The sequence below is a fragment of the Corvus kubaryi genome, unplaced genomic scaffold (genome assembly GCF_017639235.1).
Source record: "Corvus kubaryi isolate FWS band 111438036 unplaced genomic scaffold, C.kubaryi_AGA036_p1.0 138, whole genome shotgun sequence".
NCBI classification, from domain to species: Eukaryota; Metazoa; Chordata; class Aves; order Passeriformes; family Corvidae; genus Corvus; species Corvus kubaryi.
Genome location: NW_024580672.1, coordinates 20,405,443 through 20,420,077, shown reverse-complemented (window position 1 = coordinate 20,420,077; position 14,635 = coordinate 20,405,443). Strand labels below are relative to the sequence as shown.

The window sequence follows — 14,635 nt, the reverse complement described above, 5'->3', positions numbered from 1 at the left end:
AAGGCAGAGGACTGGAACTAGATGATCTTTAAAGGTCCCTTCCAACCCAAACCATTCAATGATTCTATAAAAAATGGAGAGAAAAATTTAAGTCTGGGATTTTTTTCTTTTGCCGTATCCCACCGGTGGGTGTAGGGGCGGATGGTGTCCATCTGTGATGTGCCAAAACTTGGGCGCTAGTTCTTCTTGCGGGTGGACCTTTCAATGAATTGCTGATGGAGTCCAGTTCCCCTGCTCCTCCCCGGGCCGGCCGTGCCACCAGGAGTCACTCTCGGCCTCCGAACGGGCCGCGGAGCCCCACGCGAGCCGCACCCGCAGCATCCCGGGCTGCGGGGCCGTGTGCAGGCGCTGATGCCGCGGAAGCGCTGCCTGCGCCAGCCCGCGGCTCTCCGTCGGGCAGCGCCGCATCGCTGCCCGAAGCCCCTTTTTTAATTATTTTTGGACCTTTTCCCCCTACACACGCTCTTTCTGGCGATGTTTGACCCCGGGGATGCCCGCTCGGGGCGGCAGCCGGGGGTCTCCCCCGCCTCCCTTCGCAGCGAGCGCTCCGGTGCGCGAGTCCCCGGGGCGGGCGCTCCGCAGGTGCGGGCCGGGCTCTGCCCGCGCTGGCTCCGCTCAGGAAGTGACAAGCGCATTTCCTCCTCCTCCTCCTCCTCCTCCTTCTCCTCCTCCTCCTCCTCCTCCTCCTCCTCGCTCCCTCCCTCCCTCCCGCCCCGCCCGCAGCACGGCGGCGGCGGCGGCAGCGGAGCGCGGTCGGAGCGGCGCCCACAGCCGGCCCGGCCGGGCCGCGCCGCCGCCACCGCGGGAAGCGCTCGGTAAGCGATGCCCGGAGCGCAGCGGGGCCGTGCCGCCCCGGGGGCTGCCGGGGGGTGCGGACAAAGGGCGGCGGTGCGCCCTGCCCGGGGACGGGGCGGCACGGAGGGGATGGGGTAGGAGGGTGGTACTCCCCGCCGCCACCGCATCCCCGCGGAGCGGGCTGGGGATGTCCGCCTTTGTGCCGTCGGGTCTCACCCCGCCCCGGGGTGAGCGGGGGGCACCGCGGAGGAGCCTCCTGGGCGGCCGGAGGGAGCGTGGAGCGGTGGGATGTGTGTCCGGAGCGGCGAGGGGTGCGGGATGCTGAGCCCGACGTGCGGGGATGGGCGGCTCTCCGGAGTTTGGCGAGCGGGCAGCGAGCGGTCCTCACCCGCTCGGAGTCCTCTGCCTTTGCCTCTGGAATTATTTCCTGCGAAAGGATCAACACGTGCTTTCCTTTCTCCGGGCCGAGAGTGGTGCTCAAGGGGGCTGAAACTCGGATGCCGTCGGGCTCGGTGCAAAACTCCCCAGGTTCGGGGTCTCACGGGGGGCTGCAGCCCAGGGCAGCTGTGGCTGAGCATCCCCGCAGAGATGCTCTCCAGCTCACCCAGGGCCAGCGCACACTTCCCACCGTGCCATGCCTCGGATTTCACTCCTGGCACGTGTGAGGTAGCTCAGGGCAGCAAGAGAGGGGGACAGGCCGGTCCCCGCGGGGGTCTCCAGCCCCCGACGCTGCTGCGATGGGACACGGCAGCTCCACGCTGTGTGAAGTGCCCTGGCAGTGGGGCTGTCCTAGAAAGCCTGCAAGTCTTGTTTCTCCATTCAGTGACGTCAGGTTGACCAGGTTCTAAGGTACGTGAAGGTGTCACGTACAGCTGTACGCAGAGATTTCACGAGTAAGGGGCTTTTCCTCAATAATTTTAATTTACTTGACACAGAGAGAGTTTGCAGCAGCGCGGTGCCTGTGACTGAGTTGTGCCGCTGCCTCTCGGTGCCGTGCGGTCTCCACAGATGCTCGTGTACCTTGGCAGCTTGTCCCCTCCTTAGGAAATCCTCTGGAGTGAAAAGTAAGCGTAATTTGTTATGAAATAGGCTGATAGATGAAACTTCAGTTGGCGATTGAAACCAGATGTGCATATTTTCCTTTTGAATCCTCAAGCAATAATAAAAGTCTATTTTGACAGATTAAAAACTACTTGCAAATTGCAGAGGTAGCAGTGTCTTGTGATAATCCAGTAAAAACACAGAGGGCTGTGAGCATCTCTGCCCAGTGTCTGGTATCTCCGAGCACAGGAGATGCTGCTGCTATCACAAAGCCCAGGTTCCCTTGGCCTGCCTCTGTCATGGGCAGAAATATTTACCAGGGCTTGGCTGAGGGTTGGAAAAAGAAATAAAGAAACCCCAAAACAGTGTAGATAATGTTTCTAGAGAAAATATTTGGGGTGGGTCATGAAACAGATTAATTAGAGTGATAGTAAAAAACCTGAATTTCAGAGCAGTTTGCTCTGTCCTTACCTGTCATGGCTCAGAGAGGGTTTGAAGTGAGCTTCTGATTTATTCCTTCATTTCTGAAAGTCCTCTGGAGCCTGAGGATGCTTGTGGTGGTGGGTGTGTCACACCCAGCTCTGGCACGGCCGGGCTCAGGGAGGCAGGAGGTGTGCCTGTGCCTGTGCTGGAGGCACTTTATCGGGAGAAGCACTCAGCCTTCTCGCTTTCAAAAGTGGGGGGGAAAAACCCAGCCAAAACAACCTGCCATGGAATTGCTTCCTTCTCTCCACTTCAGAGGGAAGGACACCCTGCCAAGCACGGCCACGTGGAGCACGGCCACGCGTGCTGGAGGGTTTGCAGCTGAATCCCTGGCTCCAGGCTTTCTCACTTCCAGCTTCAACCCAGAGGAGGGAGGGAAACTTCTGCTACTTCCAGCTCTGCACAGGGCCAAGGTGTCCAGGAACCACACTGGTTATAGAAAGCAGATGGCCTTTTGCTGGAAATGCAAAACTTTGCATAGAAAATCTGTGCAAATCAGTTCAGTAGATAATTGATTTGTGTGAGTGAGATCCAGATTTTTGTATATGGAGATCAAGCAGACTGTGGGACAGAGCCAGCACCAATGTAGGTTAATTTTCAGCTATGGATACCTGCATAAATAAATACATGTGTATAAATATGCACACAAGCAAATAGGCAAACATATACCAGTACAAATCCCCAAATCTGCTTTGGTTAATTATATGCAATAACATTTTTTTCTAGTAGCAAAGGCTTGCTTCACTTTCAGCAGAAGTATAGGTAGAACAAGATACACAACTTTTTGCCAAAACACCTGTATTTGTGTGCAGAACTGACACCGTGGGCTGTGTCCTCATGGGTGAGGAGGGGAATGAGCTTTATCCCATTTGCCTGTTTATTATTGCTGGTTGATTTCTGATTTCTCAAATGGCAGCTGCGTGGTTTGAGACTCCTCTTCCTTTTTTCTTTCTTTCTTAAAATGTTGAATAGCGTTTTCCATTTCTTGGTCTGGATGGAGGTGGTTTGCCCTTGCTTTGCAAAATCTCAGATGGAAAAGGGGACACCCCAAGCTGGAAGGGTGATTTTGGTTTTGTTCCCTTCCCCCTCCCATGTCACGTGGCTTGTCAAATGGTGTTGCTGGGAAATAGTCCTAATGAACATTAATCTATGGCAGGACAGACTTTGGACCAACAGGCTGGGACGGGGCAAGGTGCCAGAGATGCTCATAGCTGTTTGGAGAGCTCAGCCCAGCGGGGTCGAGGCTCCTTCTCACATCCCAGGGGAGGGAGAGGGCAAGCAGAGCCTTTGTGTCAGATCTGCACTCGCCAAAACTCACTCCTAGAATGAAAATACCTTCAGAAAGACAAGTTTTATTCCCGTGGCCATGGGGGACTAGGGCAGCAGAGGAGCTGGGAGGTTGCTCCTCTGCAGCTCCTCAAGCAAACGCTCTTCTTGGCTGACGTTTTCTGCTCCTTTCTCTCCCAAAATGGGGAGGAGGAGGAAGAGGAAGCAAGCCTGCTGACTCGGGGAAACAGAACTAAAAGAAAAGCCGGTCTGCCGAGCAGCAGAGGGCCGTGACTGCCGTGGGTCTCACGTGCCCGGTGTGGTGGTGGAGCGAGCGGTGGGAGCCACGGTTCCCATTGCAGGGGTCCCTGCGGGGCTGGGCAAAAATATCACCAAAACAACAGCTCCTGCAGCATGTCTGCTCCTCAGAGAGCTAAATATAAACTAATCGGGCGTAGAGGAGGGAATTTTCCACCATGCTACTCCTCTGTGCCTGCCAGCCTGCTGGGTCATGAAGTCTATGGGCTGCTCCCCCCGGGGGAGGCCCCTGTCCCTGATCCCCAGCATGGCACGGGATGAGTGCCACCACTTCCTTTAGGGATGAGACCTTCCATACATTCCTTGAAAGCAGTCAGGACACTGGCAGACCCGAGCCCTGGAGCTCTGGTTCTGCCCACAAGTCTCCCTACAAGCAGTGGCTGTGTTGTAATAGTGGAAAAGGGCTTCTCCAAGGTCACGCTCCGCGCCCGCAGTTGCAGCCTGGCTGCCTGTGACCCAGCTATTTCTGTAGAGCAGCAATGCAGAACGTGGCTCTGCTGCAGGGAACTGGAGAGAGCAGATCCACAGGCAGTTTTGTTTTTCCAAACTTTTCTGAGTTGGCTGCCTTTAGAGAGACAAACATTCCCAAGCAAGAGCCTGTTTCTGAAACCTCGCTGGGATGGTGCATCTCAGTACAGGCTGTGGATGTGTGAGTCTTTGGTCATCAATGGGAATTGAAAACTAAGAAGTGTGGCGGTGCAGTTGATTTCCAGCCAGAATTTCTCCTGGCTTCAGGTGGTTTATCCATGAGTTTTGTAGCCTATGGATTGGATATGTGTGATACTGCATCTCATGCATGTGGCATATGCTATGTGAGATAAGTAAGATTTGATATGTTAGAAGTTTCTCTGAAATGCAGGGAGGAGTAAACTGCATTAGACTGACCTGGAGGAGCAGCACCAAACCCTGTGTGAAGCGTGGCTGCTCCCAGCACTGCAGGCTGTGGGTCCCTGCATGGATGGGTGGGAAGTACCAGGCAAGTTTGGCTCAGTAATCACTTCATTTGAGTAATATTTTAAGAACTGGTTGAAGGAGTGCAAAAAATCTGTTCTGGTGCATTGAGTTGCTGTACCTCCCCCCTAAAAGTGTACCCAAGGGAGACTTGGTCATGGTTTTTGCTTTTAGAGGATTAAATATAGCAGCATCATTGGTGTCACTCCTCTGTAGTCCATTTGAAGCATCCCTTGGGCTACATCATTCCCTGTATTTGTGGCTCCTGGCCATAGCTTTTGCTTTCAGCAGCCAGGGCTCAGGGCTGGCTGTGCGGTAGGTACGGGACCGTGGTGAAAGAGGAGTTTGACTTCGCGGCCGTTTTGTGCTTACATATCCTTACGTCTCCTAGGGTTTGTAAAAAATGGGATCTGGCAAGCTTTGATCCAGCAGCTGGAAAACCTGCTCTCCTTCTCTCTGCTCAAAACCAGCTCCTGAAAGGAAGGACCAGGAGTCCTTTGGATGGCTGAGGAGAAGCAGGGCTTGGGGAGGTGGTGCTGCAGCAGGACGTGGCTGCCGAGGTGCATCGGTGACTGGCTTTGGTCTCAGCAACTGGTCTGGACCACGGGGTCAAGAGACTCACCCCTCATCCTGCTCCTAAAGCCAAGGGGATGAGTTAGAGTGTGTTACTTACTTGCATTTAAGATATTTTTGTCCTTTACCCCATGACAACTCTTGCAGTGACTCCAGACAAGCCTTCGTGCTCCTCTGCCCCAGTTGTACAAGTGCCATCATTACTATTCTGGACCACTGGGAAATGTTAATTATAAGTAAAAGGAATTAATGCAGACAACTGGTCTTCTCTGGTTAGGACAGCCTGGCAGCACAGTTAGGCCAGGAGGAGCTGGCCATTTCTTGTTTCAAATGATGTGGAAAAGTCACAATAACTGTCATTTTTGTTTTTCTGTGCTTTCCTTAACCTTACTGAGAACAGCCTTCTGGTGTGCTGGGAAATAGTTGTCAATGCTATGCAATTACTTCAAGTGTATATATTATTATCCCTGTTGCCACGTGCTTTGGGGTTTTTTTGTCCCAGCTGGTACAAATGAATATTGTATAATATTTTTGAAAGGACAAGTTTTAATACCATGAACTAGGTGCCAAAAGCTACAACTGTGTGCCAAAGCTGAAGAGCCATTATATTTATAAAGATACAGAACGCATTAAAAATATCCACTTTTGGTTTTGTAGCCTCTCTGTTAACTCAGAAAAACAGTTTGCCCAGAGCAGCTGTGGCTGCCCCATCCCTGGAAGTGTCCAAGGCCAGGTTGGACGCGGCTTGGAGCAACCTGGGATAGTGGAAGGTGTCCCTGCCCATGGCAGGGAGTGGGACAAGATGCTCTTTAAGTTCCCTTCCAATCCAGGCCATTTAGTGATTATTGGACCATCAGTTGTGTTATAAATGAAATAAATGCAGTGCAATGGATGGTACTTCTCAGAGTGAAAGCACTGTGGTTAATGAAGATGTACCTTGCCAAAACGTAAATGTTTCATTTAGAAACTCTCACCCGCATTTTCGGTTGTGCGTGGTTTGTGCTGTTGGTAGATTTTCCCAAGGAAGTTTCAGATGTACGTATTTGAAACTTAATTTAAAGAAAAAGTTCCAGCTCTGCAGTGTGATGGATTGTGCTGCCGATGCCCTCCCTGTGCCTGTCCTGTGAACCCCACGAAATACCATAAAGGTGGCAGCTTCAGGAGGAGCTGGACAAGAGCCAGGCCAGCCTGTGAGGAGCTGCTCTGTCAGTCCACCCTCCTGATCCCTGCACATCCCACCCTGGGACATGGGGGCTGCTGGGCACAGGGTGCAGCAGCTCACTCAGGGTGTAGGGCAGCAAGCCAGGAGAGCCCTGTATCACCATTTTTAGTGATTTTCTGAATTCTTGCTGGAGGACAGACTCGATGATCTTAAAGGTCTTTTCCAACCTAACAATTCTATGATTCAGTGTCTTTTAGAAAGGCCCCCAGTGCAGAGGTAAAGCTGGAGCACTGGCTGAGAGCCCCCTGCAGTCATTTATGGTGCTGTAGTTTATTGCAATGATTATTGTCTGTGTTGTTTAGGAAAAAGTTGCACTTTGCCCTTGCTCTGGATCTGCATGGCTCCAGCCTCCCGCCACGCTGGGAGGTGTTCCACTGCCAGTCTGCTCCCTCTGAGGGACCTGCTCCAATTCTCCTGCCCCCTCTGAGGCAGTCAGGTCATCCTCAGCAATCACCATTCCACATTCCCCCGATCTTGCACTGTACCTGTGTCTTCAAGCCTCCCAGTTACTCCTGGAGTCCCCTCCAGACCTTGGTCAGAGGTGGGAGGAGGCTCCAGGTGCCTGCTGAGGTCGTGGAGTGCAGAGCACAGAGGCTGTACCATCCCTTCTTTTCCTGGAGACCCCAAATTTATGCAGCCTGTGGACATACCCCTGCATGCCTGGGTAATCTACTGCACCATGCAGGAGCCAGGGAACATGCCCCTGCCTTTGAGGTGAGTGGCTTTTAAGCAATTTAGCTTTTTAAGGTGTATTTTAACGTCTCTGTAACCAGCTGTGCTGGTCGCTTCTCTCGGCTCTGTATTACCGAGTTGTTCTGTGTATTCAGCGCTTTGCTGGTCTCGAGTCACTTACACAGCACTGGTTTTCCTGTTTCCTTCCCGATTACTGCCAGAAATACTGCATGGCATAGGGTGACAGTGTAGTTTCTGTTGCAGCCAGTGCCACCAGTCACTTGCAGGTCTGTTTGAGATGTGCCAGTCAAGTGTTATCAGTAGCTGTCATCCACTTCTGTGCACTTCAATGACGTGTGTTACACCAGCCCTCCCTTTCACCTGCACAAAGACTTCAGGTGAGGGGAGAGCTCTTTCTTTGGTGCTGTAATTGTGATTCCTGACTCCCTGACCTTGCACTGAAACCAGAGCCTTGTTGGGCTTGAGGTCTCACCCACCCATTTACCAGGCTGGCTTGTGCCCGTCCTCGGGGACCACTGGTGGTGATGGCTCAGAAGACTTTTTGGCATGATCTTATAAAATTGAAGGTGTAAATTTATTTGGAGCTGTTGTTTAAGAAGGATCTATATTTAGTGCCTACTGTTTAATATCATCACCCCAGGTTACTCCTGACAAATGTGACTATTGTTTTACTTTCTGCTTAGGACAGAAATGTTTATATTGTCTATTTCTTCATTTTCTGCATCCCGACTAATGTTTCCACCATTCTTTCTGTTGCTGTCAGTGGGACTTCTTGCTGTCCTTAACATCTACAAAAGCCCCTGTATCTTGTTTTCCAGCAGAACCTGATGTTTAACTCGCAGTCTCATTCATTTAAGGTGTTGGCATTATTTTAGGGACTCCATAATGGTTTACAAACTCCAGGATTCATTAATTCCTTCGCTCATTAGGGTTGCAAGTTGATACATGTTTTTTCCATGTGATGAAGGTGGACATTTTTGCTGCCCTATTTGTCCTGGGCAATCATTCATGTTTGTGCACTGACAAAATACCTGGCGTGATTCCCTTCCTGGCAGCTTTGGAGCTGGTATGGGCTGCAGCATTTAGGTCAGTTCTCCTTGGGATGCCATTTCAGGAGTGGGCTTTGTGGTTCACACCACGCTGGTGCCGGGGCCAACCCCTCTGTCCTTTGGGCTTCCCCTTTCTGTGGCACGGGGAAAGCTGTTTCTCTCCTGATTTTCACCTGTGGCATGAGAGAAGCAGGGATGTATGGAGACCTGTGGGGTGGAAAATGCAGATTTTTATTTGCATTTTCCTCTTTATTACTGCATGTTCACACTGTCATAAATGAGCTCGAGGAACGCAGGGCAGGACTGTGTTCCTGCCAGCTCAAATAAAACCAGGGCCTGTTTGCATTTCCACTTACTTTTTTAAAGTTTTCCTCACCTCTGAGACAGGCTGCAAAATCTGGGCTTTTATGGCTGCTAAGCTACCGTGGAGCTCATCCTGCCTTACTCCATGGGAATCAGGGCCATCTCCAGGGACAAAACATCCCAAATCTGGGAAAATTGTCCTCTGTGGGCATTACTTCTCAGGCTGGGCAATCCCCTGGTGGGGTACCTTGCTCTGGGGCAGTGGTACCTCGGACTTGCTGGAGCTGTTCCCCATGGGAAGCATCTCACTGCTGGCCCTCAGGGTTCCCCTGATGGAGCCAAACCTGCAGAAGGTTTGGGCTCTACGTGCTGCTGACACCTCGCAGGAGCCGGGAGTGTGTTACAGCAACAGATTCTGTATTATACCAGCCTCACAAGCGTCTCCCTGCGATATTAAAAACACCAGCTAAAAGCCAAGTGCAAACTCTCAATGAATGGCTCCGTGGAAATGCTGTCAGGCACGTTTCAGTGCTGCTTTGGCTTTGATTTAGATGGGTAAACACGGTGAGTGGGTGTTTGCTTTGACTCTTCCCTCGTAGCGAAAGACTTCCTTTGAGGGAAGGCGAAGCCTCCAGTGCTGTTCCCCATCACAGCATCAGCCCGGGCTGCCTGGGCTGGCTGTTGGCAGTGCCTTCACTGCATGCCTGGGCCTCGTGCTGCCCAGCAGCAGTGGGAACTCCCCCATTTTCCCCAGGATCAGGGATGCCCCCTGCCCAGGGCTCTGCTCACGGGTGCGAATAACCCTGGATTTCTCCATCCGGATTAGGCACAGTTATCCCAGCTGGGATGATGCTGCGGGAAGGACATCCTTGGCTTTTGTAGGCATCTCCCCCTGCTTGTCCCACACTCTGCTCTGTTCCCCTTGAAGCTTCCCAAAATCACCTCCAGCTTTAGCTGCACCAGGATGGCTCTGACATCAGAGACAGCCTTTGCCATGTGGTGGGTGGCCACTGGGAGAGGCAGGGTAGGTGCAGCCCGTCCTCTCCTTGCCCTGCTGCACCAGGAAGAGCCCCCCTCTGCTCCCCACATATTCCCCCATCTCCACCAGAGCTATCAAACCCAGCTCCTTGGCAGCCCCTGCACGTAGGAACAGTCTTCTGGTAACAGATTGTTGTGTATTTAATGAACCCGAGGAAAACAAGAAATGTGAAGGCTGCGGGGCGACGCGAGTTTGCTGTTCAGTCTGCCAAATTCACGCTAATTCAGACAACTCACAGATGTTTGGCTGCTCGTTCGTTAAAGAGATTTATGGAAGATGCAGGGCTCGGAAATTTACGGAGAGATGGAGGTGGCAGTGTGGGCAAAGGTTTCCTGGCCCTGGAGGGCTCCTTCCCTCCCTCCACTGTGCCTTCCTCTTGCCGGTGTTGATGGCAATGGATGGACAAACAGCAGGGAGAAGTGCCTTTTGGTCGCTAGGAGGATTAATAAAGGCTCCAGGTTCGTCTTTCAGGAGCCCAGGAGCTCTTTGAAAGCCATTTCTCAGCTGAGGAATGAACCCCCAGAGCCTGCCCAAGAGCCAAAGTACTTTGGTCTCATGCAAACAGTGTAGGGTGTGCAGGTGACAGCAGGCACGCGTGTCACCCTGTGTGGGCACAGAGACCGTCCACTGAAAGCATCTGAAATTCTTTTAATACTGCCTGCTCAGTTCAGGGAGATAATTTCAATTTTTGGAAGGTTCTAAGTGATCATTTTGCTGGGCTTCACATGAGGATTCTGTAACCTTACAGTATTTATCCATAAAGGGGAGGTGGTAGCAGATAATGTGGAGTCTGGCAATTGATCCATACATCCAGTATTTTTCTGTTTTAAATCCAGGCATGTCCATAAGGGCTGTCAGCCTCTACCTGTTCTCCAGCTCAGCCTTGGAGAAAGGAGAAATCTGACTTAGAAGCAGCATCCAAATCTGCTCTGACAGCGATGATGGTGTTGTGGCTCTTGGCAAGTGTTCCCCAGTTACACAGGGAGATGTCCCAGATCTTGCTCCTTCTTCCTCTGGGTGGATTTTTGGTGGGCACTGATGAGCAGCAGCTTTACAGTCGATGCTGCAGCGCTGAGTTCACTTTGCATCTTCAGGATTTGCTTCTCACAGAGACCTTGAGAGCTCTGGAGCCAGCAAGGAAGCCTGGGCTGGATGAGAACCCCCACTAACTGAAGGTGGTGAGGCCCTGGCACAGGTTGCCCAGAGAAGCTGTGGCTGACCCATCCCTGGAAGTGTCCAAGACCAGGTTGGATGGGGCTTGGAGCAACCTGGACACATGGAATGAGACGAGATGAGATGAGATGAGATATGAGTTTTAAGATCCCTTCCATTCCAAACCATTCAGTGGTTCTAAACCTGAGAGCATTATTTTGTGTCTGTAAGCAGATGGGTGTTGTTTCATGGAGACAGGTATTCCGAGGGGTTCATGTGCTATTTGAAGCTGTTTATGCTTGAGAAGTGAGTCAGTAAAAGCAGAGTGGTGGGGCCATTTACTGTCTCCAGCTCAGACATCTCAGGCTGTATATGGGAAAAGAACATAAGGAAGAAACAAGAATTGTTTTTTTGTGTCTGTTTACTAGAGCAGCATGCTCTGAGCAGTAATTAAAAGTAAACCCAGATCCTGCTGCCTTGTTCAGCATCCCTGGTTGTTGAGATTAAGCAGCCAAGGCAATTCTCAGTTCAGCAATTCCTCAGCTTTTGGGAGCGTGGCCAACACTCACAGTGTCTCACAGACCACTGCAAATTCTTGTAATAAATCTCACAACTGGGGTGGCGGGGGAAACCCACAGAAAGGTGAGATGGTTTGTTGGGCCAGCAGGCTGGACTGCTGCTGCTGCTGCTTCAGCTGCTCTTCTCCACAGACACCTCTTGGTCCAGTATTTCTACTCTTCCCTGGAAATACTACTCAAAGGTAGAAGCAGTCCCCTAATGAGTGGAAAAGGCAATGATTACAGGTTTGCTCAAAGAAAACGTGTCATTTCTGTGGTCATTGGGACTGGGATCAGGCTGCAGGCTCTGTCTGCATGACCCACACTTCCAGGGATGGGGCAGCCACTTTTCTGGGTAACCTGTGCCGGGGCCTCACCACCCTCACAGGGAAGACTTTTTTCCTAATATCTAATCCAAACCTACTCTCTTTCGGTTTGAAGCCTTCCCCCTTGTCCTGTCACTTCCCACGGCTCCTCGCTTGCACCTCTCTCTTGCTGGTCGCTGTTTTGCAATGACTAATTTTGCTTTCTTCTTTTCCTTTTCAGTTGCCAGGGAGGAAAAGGCAAAGTCACTGCCAGCACCATTTCCTTCGAGCTAAAGATGTTGAGACAAAGCACCTCTGCCCCTGCCCTGTCCTTTCAGTCCTTCCGCTGCTGGTGTGTACGGGACTCATTCCCCTGCCACTCCTACTCCCTAAGAGCACGGGGGCAATAAACCTTTTACTCAAGTAGATGGTGTGTAATTTTCCTTAATTCCTCTTATTCCTTTTTTTGTGAGGGCTTGCCTGCAGTTGAGGTTCAAGCCAAGCATGTAGATCTGGGTATGAGCTTGGACTTCAGGCTGTCCCCAGAGACTAGGGGTGTTTGGAGGTGTGGTTTGGGGCTTGGAGTGCTGGGGACCCTCTGCCTTGTGTGACTTTGGTGTCAGGCTGAGGCAGTACCCAGGCATGTGGAGCAAGGGATCAGATTGAAATAACAGAGTTTTATTTGCTCAGTAATTAATTTATGGTTGTGGGCAGGACCCTGGTATGTCTGTTGTTCCTGGCAGGAGGGTTAATCTCAGGCTCCATAAGCCAGGTTGCACCTGGCCATCTGTGGCATTTTTGGTTCCTAACGTGCCCCCATGGGATGGGTGCTGTCATGGGAGACCTCAAGCTCCTTCTGGCTGCGGATTTATTAGCGTGGCTGTAGATGTCAGCTCCATCCAGGCTGTCCTGCACTGGCAGGACAGGTGAGTTCTGGGTGTGTTGGGGAGAAGCTGTGTTCCTGTGTGAAGCTGTTGGTCAGAAGCATTGCAGTGATGTGGTTCTTGAAGCTGTGCAGCCCTAGGGAGCCATGCTCACCTCAGACACTGCTTCCCCTTTGCTGTGTTACGTGCAGGCAAGTTCTTACTTATTAATTAGTGGTAAAAGCGTGTCTTTGTCTTGTTAGTCCTGGAAATGTCAGGTCTGGATGCAAGCAGGAGGCAGAGAAAGACATTTCCTTATTCCTTTTCTTTGCCTGGTAGTCTCTGAGTACCTGGAGCATGGGGTGGCACAAGTCTTTGCCAGGCAGGAGGGGAACACCATGTGGGAGCCATGGTGTCCTGGATGGTGTTTGCCTTTCCAGCAGCTGGGGAAGACCCTGTGGAGCAGGATGCACTGACTGCAGGCTCAGGGTGAGATGGGCAGGGCTGCAGCCTTTCTTCTGCCATGGCTGGGCAGCCTGGGTCAGCTCTTTCCTCTTGACAGAGTCCCAGGGGACAATCCTGAAGCGGCTGCCTCCGTGGAAATTTCGTCCTTTGAAAGTCACGTGTGCTGACTCATGATCCTGTTTACCCAGGACTAGTCCATGGGGCATTTTCAGAGAGTAAAACTTCTTCTTGGGCTCTGAATGGCATCTTTCATGTTTATTGGAGGTTTTTACCCCATAAATAAATTCAGTATTCACTAGTGACATAGAATAGTGCTCAGGCAAGGGAACAAACTGTCCGGAGCTGAGCCCACTCAGCCCTGCTGCAGAAGGCAAATTATTGCCTGAGTGAGGAAATAAACCCAGACTTAGCTACATCCAAATGATAGACTTCATGGATTTTTTCCAAATTCATAACACAATAAATCAAGAAATTGGAGATGTACTCCTTGGCATTGTCCAAAGCCCTGAGGGTGAGACAGGATGTGCAGTGAGGAGATTCAGTGTGGCCCCAAATCATTTCTAAGAAGTGGAAGGATGGGGAGAGAGGCATGATTTTTAGTTTGGGTGAATATTGCCTTGTTATGCTCGCAGAAAGCCTTAAACCCCACAAGTTTCAATTACAGTCACCAATTTTGGCTATTTCCCCAAATTCTTTGTAGGCCCCTGTGGGGTTTGGGAAGGGATGACCAGCTGTGCTGTGCCTGGTCCCCACAGTGGTCTGACTGCATGGAGAAATCAAGATGTGCACAGTGGAGAGAATTTCTGTTCCTCTGACGAGAATGGGTGGGTGGTGAAGCCCTAGAATCGTGCTCAGAGTTTGGCCCAGAGGGATTAGGTTTGGTCCTTCAGACATGTGGGTCTAACCTGCATTGGATGAACTCCAGAAATCACAGTGGCTCCTTGCTCAGCCACTTTCTTCAAGCACAGCACAGGGAATGCTGCCGGGGCAGGGGTAGGGAGTGGGGTCTTGCTTGGGTCATGGCTCCTTCACTGGAGACTTCGATCAGCATTAAAAATTCAGCAGGGGCAGGTGATTTATATTCTGAGAGAATTCACACTGTTCTGCTTGCAAGGTGTATCAGTATGCAAAATGCAGCTCCAGCTCCTCGTTCCCGTGTGCCCTTTCCACTGTAAATAGGTTTTATGTCAGTGTGTGTGTCTGGAGATGGATTATTGAGCTGGACAGGGGTTGAATGTTTTCTGTGCAAGAGGGTGGTGATGCCACAGCAAGTGGAAATCTGTGTGATGCTGGGCCTCAGTCGTCTTCACAAGGAGTATTTCTAGGGGTCAGACCATGGAATCAGGGAGTTGGTAAAGTTGGAAAACACCTCTAAGATTGTGGAGTCCAACTGTTTCCCCAGCATGGGCAAGGCCATCACTAACCCATGTCCCCAAGTGCCACACCCACAGGGCTTTTAAATCCCTCCAGGGATGGGGACTCCAGGCTTGGTAACCCTTTCTGTGAGGAAGTTTTCCATAATGTGCATGGGGGTGTGATACTGGTCACTGTTCAGGCTCC

The 14,635-nt window shown here is 51.4% G+C and overlaps 1 protein-coding gene across 5 annotated transcripts in view; it reads left to right on the top strand.

Moving 5' to 3' along the window:
- The first annotated feature begins 743 nt into the window (after positions 1–743).
- Positions 744–14,635, top strand: part of FAM53B (family with sequence similarity 53 member B) — a 44,729-nt gene continuing 30,837 nt past the window's right edge. For 3 of the 5 annotated variants that reach the window (XM_042019543.1, XM_042019547.1, XM_042019548.1), the window contains exons 1-2: positions 750–815; positions 11,989–12,177. The gene's annotated coding sequence lies outside the window, so the exon portion shown is untranslated. Of the gene's footprint in view, positions 816–11,988; positions 12,178–14,635 lie in introns of all 5 variants that reach the window. The other 2 variants (XM_042019544.1, XM_042019545.1) reach the window with 2 other exon arrangements.